General features: G+C 34.2%; 1 long non-coding RNA gene across 1 annotated transcript in view; it reads left to right on the forward strand.

Moving 5' to 3' along the window:
* Positions 1 to 6,380, forward strand: part of LOC119507386 — a 42,748-nt gene extending 36,368 nt beyond the window's left edge. Inside the window, exon 4 of the long non-coding RNA XR_005211228.1 lies at positions 5,966 to 6,380. This is a non-coding gene — a long non-coding RNA (uncharacterized LOC119507386). The remainder of the gene's footprint in view (positions 1 to 5,965) is intronic.
* The last annotated feature ends 4,754 nt before the right edge of the window (positions 6,381 to 11,134 follow it).

An 11,134-nucleotide genomic window follows, 5' to 3' on the forward strand; every position in this document is an offset into this window, starting at 1 on the left:
GCACAACTCTGAGTATACTGAGACCCATTGATTGTAGACTTTGGATGGATTGTATGCTTTTTAAAAAAAAAAGAAAGAAAACAGCTTTGGATAATTTTGGTATTTCTTGAGAGAAGCCGATCCGTTTTTTGTTAAGCAAGCTATGGAAACTTTAATTACATATATGATAATATATTTTTGTGAGTCAAGATTATCAACACTTATAACCAACAAAACAAAAATTGTAAGCCAACTGAATGGCCTACACAACCTGAATATTCCCCAGTCAAAGAAAATTTATTGTTCTTACTTATGCTAAATGACAACAGCCTTCACATTTATAAATGTTTAAAAATATAATTTAACTCTTACTTGCCTATTTTATAAATCTACTGTTACTTAACATATTTTTTCATATTTTTAAGGAAGCACATATATTGCTACATCCCCAAATTTAATATTTTTAAAACTGTTTCAATATAATTGATTTTCATTTGTAATCTTATATATTAATGTATTCAAAAACATTCTTATTAGGGCCCATAGGCTTCACTGGACTGCCAAAAAGACCCATGATATAAAAGAAGGTTAAGAGATCCTGATTTAGACATAAGTTATTTGTTATTTATTTAAATTATGACAAATTTTCATCTTCACTAGCCTTTGTGTTCTGGATCAAATCATTCAGTTATTTGCTTATTTTATTTTTTCTATTTATAAACAACTTTATTGAGGTAAATTTTTCATATCCTAAAATTCACCTGTTTTAGGTGTATAATTCAATGATTTTGTTTTTATTTTTTTTTCCTGTTTGAAAACATTTTATTAAACATTTTTGGAGTACTGCTTCCTATCTTCAAAGTTTAGGAATACAAAAACATTTTAATAAAACCAAATCTATAGTATTTGTGTGAAGAAATATGAATGAAATATGCATTAATATTTAAAAGTAATGTATTCCACTGTAGAAATATCTTTAAATATCTCAAGAGCATGACAAATTCTAAACACACTAAGATCATGTAGCTATTTCAATGTTCTTGGAAATGGTGAGTTTGTATTCTATCTCCCCATCCAACTGATTACAGTGTTTTAAATTTATTTTTATTTTCTTAGAGAAATTGTGGGCTTACAGAACAATCATACATAAAATACAGGATTCCCATATACCACCCCAACAACAGCAACTTGCATTGGTGTGGAGCATTTGTTACAATTGATAAAAACACATTTTTATAATTGTACTATTAATTAAAGTCCATGGTTTGACTTAGGGTTCACTGTGTATCATAGTTCCATGGATTTTTAAAAAATTTTTATTCTGTTACCATATATAAAATCTAACATTTCCCCCCTTTTAATCACATTCAAATATATTTTTCAGTGCTGTTAATTGCACTCACAATGTTGTGCTACCATCACCACCAATTACCAAGACATTTCCGTCATTCAAAATAGGAACCCCATACATTTTAAGCCTTAACTTCCCATTCTTTATCCCCACCTCAACCCTGGTAACCTATATTCTAGATTCCGACTCTATGAATTTGTGTATTCTAATTGTTTCAAAGTAGTGAGATCATACAATATTCGTCCTTTTGTGTCTGATGTATTTAATTCAACATGATGTCTTCCAGGTTTACCATGTTGTTGCATGTATCATGACTTCATTCCTTTTTACAGCTGAAAAATATTCCATTGTATGTATACACAATATTTTATTTATCTTTTCATCCGTTGATGGACACTAAGGTTGCTTGCATATTTTGGCAATGGTGAATAATGTCACTATGAACACTGGTGTACAATTATCTGTTTGAATCCCTGCTTTCAATTCTTTTGGCTATATACTGAGAAGTAGGATTGCTAGGTGATTATAGTGTTTTTTTAGGTTATAAGAATCCATCTGTAATAAAAGCCCTATGACTTTGCGGACACTTAGCATGACATTACTGATAACGCATTTTAGAAACAAGATTAATTAGAAAATACTCATTCTAATTGATTAAGGAGGAATCATCGATGGTTGCTAAAGCTAGTGTGTAAAAGTTTGAGGAGTAACAGGATAGTTATATAATCTCAACGTATCTTTCCACAAGATAGTTATTAATTACAGTGGGTAAAACAATGTTACAGTGGAGGAACGTGACTGACAACCCACCACCTTGGCTAATAATGGAGCAAATCAACAGCATCTGCCTCCTAATATGGTGCACTGAGAAGAACACACCATCATTTTTGTGGTAATCCTGCCAAAAGCCCATAACCTGAATTTGATCATGATAAAACATCACAGAAACCCCAATTTAAGGGACATTTTACAAAATAATTGACCTGTACCCTTCATAAATGTCAGCTTCATGGAATACAAATAAAATCTTAGGACTTCCAATATATACAAGGAAAGAGATATGACAACAGAATATAATGCGTGATCAAGAATTTCTTTTGCTATGTTTGCAATTATTGAGACAATTGGGAAAATCTGAATAAGGGCAGTACGTAAAATAATGGTACTGTATCAGTGTTAATTTCCTAATTTTGGTAATTGTGTGTTGGTTGTGTAAAAAAATTTTTTAGAAAATACACATTGAAGAGTATAATAGTCAAGAGGTATCATATCTGCAACTTACTCTTAAATGGCTAAAATTGCATGTGTGTCTATATGTGTGCAAAGCAAGTATAATACAAAGTTAACATTTGGAGAATGCAAATAAAAAGTATTTTGGAATTCTATGAGTTATTCTTGGAATTTTTCTCTAAGTATGAAATTATGTTAAAAGGAAAAAAATTAAATGACACTTGTTCTTCTGTGTTCTCACTGTCATATCACACATTAAAAGTTCTGATACCTCAATTTACATTCTAGTATCAGTTATTTTTAGCCACTGGTAAATTTTCTCCAAAGGGTTTGTGTGTGTGTGTGGGGGGGTGGTGTTTTGTTTTGTTTTTTGCTGTGTCTCCATTTGTGCCTTTTATTTGAGTATTTGTGCTCTCCTCTTTGGTTATTTCCCTAGGGCAGATTATGTTGAGTTTCAAACATATGGCTATTTTTATTTTCTGGCAATAATGGGCAAAAAACAAAAAAGATCAATCACAGTGATAACCTAAAATAAGGTATGGAAATATGGAACAGAATGAGTCATATATTCTGCGAGTCAGGAGCTTTGGTTTGCTGCTTATTTAATTCATGACGTTGGGAAAAACATCATTGCTTTCTGCCCTATTCTCCTTGTAATCTTTTTCCCAGAGCTTAAATTTCAGAGTGTTGAAAGGATTAATTTATGGTTATGTACCACCTTCAATCCTCATGGTATAGGTATTAAAGAAGTTACTACAAATAAATATCCCTATAAATAGCACATGTATGCAAATCCCCTTCTTGGTATTTTGGTGGATGTTTTAGAACCTTAAAAGCTTTTCCTAATGCTTTAAGTATTAGCAGCATTATTTTGTGGTGTACTTTCTCACTGTGAACATTGCATTAATTACATTTTATTGAAGACAATGGGAAATCATGCAAGGGATATACTGTATCGTTGGTATTTTGCCTATTTTTGCCTTTCCATTTCTAGACTGGCAGCAGATAAGTTATTATTTTTTCCTTGCAAGTTTTTACTCTTCAACAGGCATGTTTTTGCCTGCCTGACATCTACTCACCATTTTTCTGACCTCAATATGCTGTTGAGAAAAATATGCCTTCAGCAAAATATGCCTCTCCCAATTTAGTTCATATGATTTAGTTGAGAATGACCAAGATTCACGAACCAGATCTGACCAATCAGAGCAACACATTCCCAGTCACCAGTGATTGGTTCAGAAATAGGCATGTGATACCAATAGACCATGACTCCCTCTTATGACTCACACTAAAATTATTAAAAATCAGATGATCCTGTACCAGTGGGAGTGCTAAACTGGGAATTCTCCCAGTATTTCTGGTAGCCAACTTTCTACCATGAAGGGAGTCCACTAAGCCTGTTTACAACCCAGATAAAAGCAGGGCTGACTCACTCTCTCTAACTGAGCGACTTCAGCAGGTGAACTCACTGCCCTCCCCCATACATGGGACCTGACTCCCAGGGGTGTAAATCTCCCTGGCAACGCAGTTTATGACTCCCGGGGATGAATCTGGACCCAGCATCACGGGGTTGAGAATATCTTCTTGACCAAAAGGGGGATGCAAAATGAGAAAATAGTTTCAGTGGCTGAGAGATTTCAAATGGAGTCAAGAGGTCACTCTGGTGGACATTCTCATGCACTATATAGATAGCACCTCTTAGGTTTTAATCTGTTGGAATAGCTAGAAATACTTGAAACTATCAAACTCCAACCCAGTAGTCTGGACTCCTGAAGATGATTACATAACAATGTAGATTACAAGGGGAGACAGTGTGATTGTGAAAACCTTGTGGACCGCACTCCCTTTATCTAGTGTATGGATGGATGAGTAGAAAAATAGGGACAAAAACTAAATGAAAAATAGGGTGGGATGAGGGGGATGATACGGGTGTTCTTTTTTACTTTTATTTTTTATTCTTATTCTGATTCTGATGTAAGGGAAATGTTCAGAAATAGATTGTGGTGATGAATGCATAACTATATGATCGTACTGTGAACAGTTGATTGTACACCATGGATGACTGTATGGTATGTGAATATATTTCAATAAAACTGAATTTAATTAAAAAAAAAAAAAAGCAGGGCTGAGAGATAAAACAAAACTGTTCCCAGATGATTATTTGAGCATCTGGATCAGCTATGCTTATATTTAAATACCTGAAGTTTTGGTAATGTGGATCAATACACTTCCTTTTTAAAATTTTTATTGTTTTACTTATGTTGGTTGAGAGAGCCCCAACTATATCTTTAACTGCATGGCAGAGACAGCTGGTTGCTTTTTCAATATCCATTCTCCCCTTTAACTTTAGTAACATAACCTCATTTTTATTCAAGGCCCTAATGTCCTCAGCTTTAAAAATACATTTCTCAGCCTCTTTTCAAGATAGATATAACCATATAATTAAGTTCTGATTAAAGAGATGTAGGCAGAAGTCATTTATTAGGAAGCTGTTATTAACAAAAAGCATTTATGAGTACTTTTGCTCCTTGCCCTTCTATTTATTCCTCCCTTGCATGGACATACGATGGCTACAAATTCCAGTGCCCATCTTCTGACCTTGAGAATAGAAGCCATGTATTAAGAAAGGCAGAGCAGAATGATATGAAGGGCTTGGATCCCTACTGTCTTTGTGGCACTGCCATACCTGTGTGGGCTACCCAGTTCTGAACTTCCGTTATCTAAGAGAGTAAACTCTTAGGTGTTTTAAGCCACTGTAGAAAGGTCTTTATTGCTAGTAACTGACAAAATTCCTAGTTGATATAATGCACTTCTGCAATTGAACATAAATGGTACTTCATGAAACACTTGGGTTTATTTTGTCTGAATGGAATATGAGGAAAAATGGGACAACAATATTTTGGCTTAAAGCTATAGGTAGTCCTCTTTATTTTTTGCCTCATTTATGAATTTTGTATGAGAAGTAATCATTAATGCTCGCCACTACCATCTTAACCTCTTTTCTGGCTCTCCCATTCAATGAACAAAATTTTGGATGGGTTAAATGTAGCAGTTCAGAGTCACAAAATTCTGCCAATATGAGCTTGTGAGAAATTTTCAATATTTTGCCTCCTCTATATTCTTACTATCATTGTCCCATTTCAGGCAAATCAACCGTCTGTTATTTGGGGCTTCCTGCCTCCAGTTTTTGCTTGCTAAACTCTATTCTCTGCACTAGTATTGGAATAACTGTTCAATATACATTCATGATCTTTTTTTAAGTTGCTTTGAGAGCTACTACCTAAGTAAACTGAAGAGTGAAAATCAGGCAGAAGCCCAAGAGAAGTCAACCTTTGAAGGGAAAAAACAACAGGTAAGTCTACTTTTTTTTAATTTTCTTTTTTCTTTTTCTTTTCCTTTTTACAGTTTTTATCCAGAGGACAGGCTCCAGTAAGGGAGCTAAAACTTGGATAGAAACTCACAGTTCCACTGGCTTGAAGAACCAGAGACAGAATTTGAAGTGACCACTGTACCTGGGAAGAGAGGAAGAAAATCTCATAAAGGAGAGCTCTAGACAGACAGAGTCCCAGGTTCTCTGCTCAAATATTTAGTAGAAGCCTGAATTACACATGCTTAGGACCGATTTAAATCAGCCAGCTAAGACCAAATGAATTGAACAGAGATTTCAGGTACTACCATCACAGGAAAGACAGACTTTTGTGTGTGGATCCAGCCATGTTAACTGCTTATTAAAAAATAGATTCATCATCTTCCAATAAATATAATGGAACCCAAACTCTCTATGGAGTTTTTGTAATATTATCTAGCACACAATAGAAAATAACTGTATACACAAAGAAATAGAAAATCATGACCAATAAGTAAAGGATAACAGAGACCAACCTTGAAATGACTCTGGTGTTGGAATTATTAGAGAAGGATTTTAAAGAAGGAGTTATACTATATTCATGGGCTTAAAAGAAAATATGCTAATAATGAATGAACAAAAAGGAAACAGCAGAGAAATTGAAACTATAACAAAACCATATGGAAATTCTCGATTAAAAAAATATGAAATTTTAAAAATTACAATGTGAACTTAACAAAAGTTTAGAGATTACCGAATAATCAGTGAACTTGAAGATACAGCAATTGAAATTTTCCATTCTGAGAAACAGAAAAAAGATGGAAATAAAAGTTAACAAAGACTCAGGGTCCTGTGGGACAATAGCAAAAGATCTAACACATGTAATTGAATTTCCAGAAAGAGAGAAGAAACAAAATTTGGCACAAAAAATATTTAGCACAATAATTCGTTGAAAAACATAAATTTACAGAATCAAAAACCTAGACAATTGCAACAAAAAATTAAAAAGACAACCATACTAGACACATCATAATCAAACTGCTGCAAACCAAAATAAAGGATAAAATGATGAATGCAGCCAGAATAAAATGACATGCTGCATATAGGAGAACAATTATATGAATGAATGGCGACCTTTCATCAGAACCAATAGAGGTGATGTCATCAACTTGGTGGCATAAGATATCCCTTGGAAAACTATTTCTTCAGTCAACTAACAGAAGGAGAAATACCACTTGCTTGGAACTCTATAGGATGATAGAGACTGGAGAAAGATTCCACAAACAGTGAATCGAAGTAAAAGAAAAATAATCTCCAACATCAGGTAGAAGATTTCCTTCCTAGACCCACTAGTCCAGACCCCTCCTCCTCACTTAACCCTGCACAGCTAAAGAGTCACAAAGAGGCAGCATGGCCTGGGTCCTTCCTTCTGTGAATCCAGACAATAGAGCCACTTCCAGCAGTGAATTAGAACCACATGCTTATCCAGGCACAGAGAATTAAGTCTGCAGAGACCCAGGCAGAACACAAGCAGCTAAGGAGTGCCACATACAAAAGTGTGCCCTGGTAAAAAGAGACTGAGAACTGTCTCTGTTTGTTGGATCACCTAAAAGAAAAACAGATCTTTCTGGATTGCCCCCACTTTTCTGGATTGATCCAACCTGGGCTTCTGGGACAGGATACCATAATGGAGAAGAAACTGGATGAAGAAAACCCTCACAAGGAAAAAAGGGGGTGGGGGAACTGAACTGCCATAAGACAAGACAGGTCTCAGAACTGAAAAGTGTAAGGAAAAGAGGGTACCAAGTGAGGGAGAGAAATTTATAATCATAGGGGGTGGGAAGAAAATTCTGCATGGAAAAAAAAGAAAAAAAAACAGAGCAGATCAAGATTCGTGGAGAAGGAACAAAGGAAAGGAAGCTTTGTCCTAGAGGTGAAAGAATTGTACATAAAAGGGCAATTGTAAAAATTGCTGAGAAAATCTGAACAGTTAAACACAGGCTACTCCATGGTCCAGAATAAGTTGGACCAAGTTTATAAGTCAAAAAAAGAGCCTTAACACAAAGCCAGTCATCAGTAAAACCCTAGGCATGAGGGAGAAACTGACCCTTAAAGTTAAAATATCAAAATAATCAGATGATCAGACATCAGCAAAAAATTACAAGCTACACTAAGAAACAGGGAGATATGGCTCAGTCAAGGTAACAAATTAGAATGTCAGAAGAGACACACAATTTGGAACAATTAATCAAAGAAGTTCAAAAATATCTAAAGCAATTCATAGAGATGAAGGAAAATATAGATATAAAGCTAAAGGCTGTTAAGAAGACCATGTGTGACCATAAAGATGATTTTAAATTTTAAAAAGAAACATAACATAAATTATGGGGATGAAAGGCACAATAATGGAGATTAAAAATACACTAGAGGCATACAAAAGCAGATTTGAACAGGTAGAAGAAAGAATCAGCAAACTGGAAGATAGGATAATCAAAATCATACAGTCAGAAGAAAAAAATAGAGAAAGAGTAGAAAAAAATTGAGCAGTGTCTGAGGGATTTGAGTGACAGCATTAAGCATGCAAACATATGCATCATGGGTGTCCAGAAAGGAGAAGTGAAGGGAAAAATGTCAGAAAGAATATTTGAGGAAATAATGGCTGAAAATTTCCCAACTGTTATGAAAAACATAAATACACACATCAATGAAGTGCAGTGTTTTTCAGAGACCATGGAGGTGAGAAGGCAGTGGTACAGTATGTTTAAGGTATTAAAAGAGAAAAACTGACAGCCAAAAAAATTATTTACCAAGCAAAACTGTCCTTCAAAAAAATGAGAGAGAGTTTTAAATATTCACAGATAAATAGAAACAGAGTTCATCAGGAAAAGATGGGCCCTACAAAACTTGCTAAAGGAGTTCTGAAGGTTGAAAGGAAAAGACAAGAAAGAGTGGTTTGGAGTAGTGTGAAGAAATGAATATCTTCTGTAAAGGTAACTAAAAGGGTAAATGCAAAACTCAATCGTACTGTATCCTCAGTATAAAATTCTACACATTAATTCTTGTAAGACTCAGAATACAATTGAACAAGAACAGGCATATTTCCTGATAATGGACATACAAAATATAAAGTGGTAAAAATAACATAAAGAGAGAAAACAGATAGATATGGGAGCAGAGAACTTGTATGCTATTGAAGCTAAGTTGGTATCTTTTCAAATTAGTCAGTTGTGAATTACAAACCCCAGGGTAACCACAAAGAAAATATTTTAAAAATATACAGGAACAGAAATGAGAAAGGGATCAGTCAGATGTATCACAAAAGATCAACTATACAGAAAAAGAGTCTGCAGTAAAGAAAGAGATGAAAAAAGACATAAAACATATATAAAACCAAAGGACAAAGTAGCTGAGATAAATACTGCCTTTACATAAATAATATTGAATGGTAATGGATTAAAGTCCCCAATCAAAAGACACAGATTGGCAGAATAGATCATAAAAAAAAAAAACAACCATGATCCATGGTTATAAGAGACTCACCTTAGACTCAAAGACAAAAATAGGTTGAAAGTGAGAGGATGGAAAAAGATAATCCATGAAAATAGTAACCCAAACAGATGTGGGGTAGCTATACTAATATCAGATAAAATAGACATTAAGTCAAAAGCTGTTACAAGAGACAAAGTAAGACTCCACATATTAGTAAAAGGGCCAATCCACAAAGAAGAAATAATCATAAATATTTATGCATCTAACCACAGTGCCCCAAAATACATGAGACAAACACTGGCAAAACTGAATGGAGAGAGTGGTATATGAGGGAAAAATGTACCTATTGCAAACTATGGACTAGAGTTAACAGTAATATCTTAATATTCTTTCATCAACAGCAACAAATGTACCACACCAATACTAGGGCTTGATAATAGGGGGGAATAAGGGATATGGAATGTTTTGGCTTTTCTATTTTATTTTATATTTTTTTGGAGTAATAAAAATGTTCTAAAATTGTGGTGATGAATACTCTACTATGTGATAATACTGCCAGCCATTCATTGTATCCTTTGGATAGCTTGTGTGGTATGTGAATATGTATCAATAAAATTGCATTAAAAAATTCAATTCTAACACCTAGGAAAAAAGACTGAATGGAGAAATAGACACCCCTACAATAAAATTTGGAGATTTCAATACAACAGTTTTCATCAATAGATGGACCATCTATTCAGGAGATCAAAAAGGAAATAGAGAAGTTCAATAACATGATAAACGAACTAGACCCAACAGACATATATGGAACATTGCACCCCAAAACAGCAGGATATATATTTTTCTCAAGTTCACATGGATCATGTTGGGTCACAAACAAGTCTCAATAAGTTAAAAAAAAGATTGAAATTATACAAAGCATCTTTTCTGACCATATGGAATGAAGCTGGAAATCAGTTGACAGGCAGCAAACTGGAAAATCCAAAATATACGGAAGTTAAATAACATACTCTGAAACAATCAGTGGGTCAAAGAAAAAATTACAAGTCCATTTCGTAAATATCTTGAGGAGAATGTAAAAGAAACACAACATGCTAAAACTTATGAGATGCAGCAAAGGCAGGCTGAGAGAGAAATTTATAGCCCTACATGCTTACATTAAAAAAGAAGGAAGAGTTAAAATGAAAGACCTAACTGAACATCTGGGGGAACTAGAAAAAGAACAGGAAACTAATCCCAAAGCAAGCAGAAGGAAAGAAAAAATAAGGATTAAAGCAGAAATAAATGAAATAGAGGATTTAAAAAACAATAAGGAGCGTTAACAAAACCAAAGTTGGTTCTTTGAAAAGATCAATAAAATTGTTAAACCTTTCGCTAGACTGACAAAGGAAAAAGAGAAGCACAAATAAATAAAAGCATAAATGAGGGGTTTATTACTACTGACCCTACAGAAATAAAAAGGATCCTAAGAGGATACTATGAACTCTGTATGCCAACAACTTAGACAACCTACATGAAATGGACAAAAGCCTAGAAACACATAACCTACACTGTCTTAAGAAGAAATAGATACCTACAGACCAATTTGCAAGTAAAGAGATTGAATCAGTTATCAAAATCTTCCCAAAAAAAGAAAAGTCAAGGACCAGATGGCTTCACAGGTGAATTCTACCAAACATTCCAAGAAGAATTAATGCCAATCCTACTCAAACTTCAAAAAAATTGAAGAGGAAGGAACA

This window comes from Choloepus didactylus, chromosome 12 (genome assembly GCF_015220235.1).
Source record: "Choloepus didactylus isolate mChoDid1 chromosome 12, mChoDid1.pri, whole genome shotgun sequence".
NCBI classification, from domain to species: domain Eukaryota; kingdom Metazoa; phylum Chordata; class Mammalia; order Pilosa; family Megalonychidae; genus Choloepus; species Choloepus didactylus.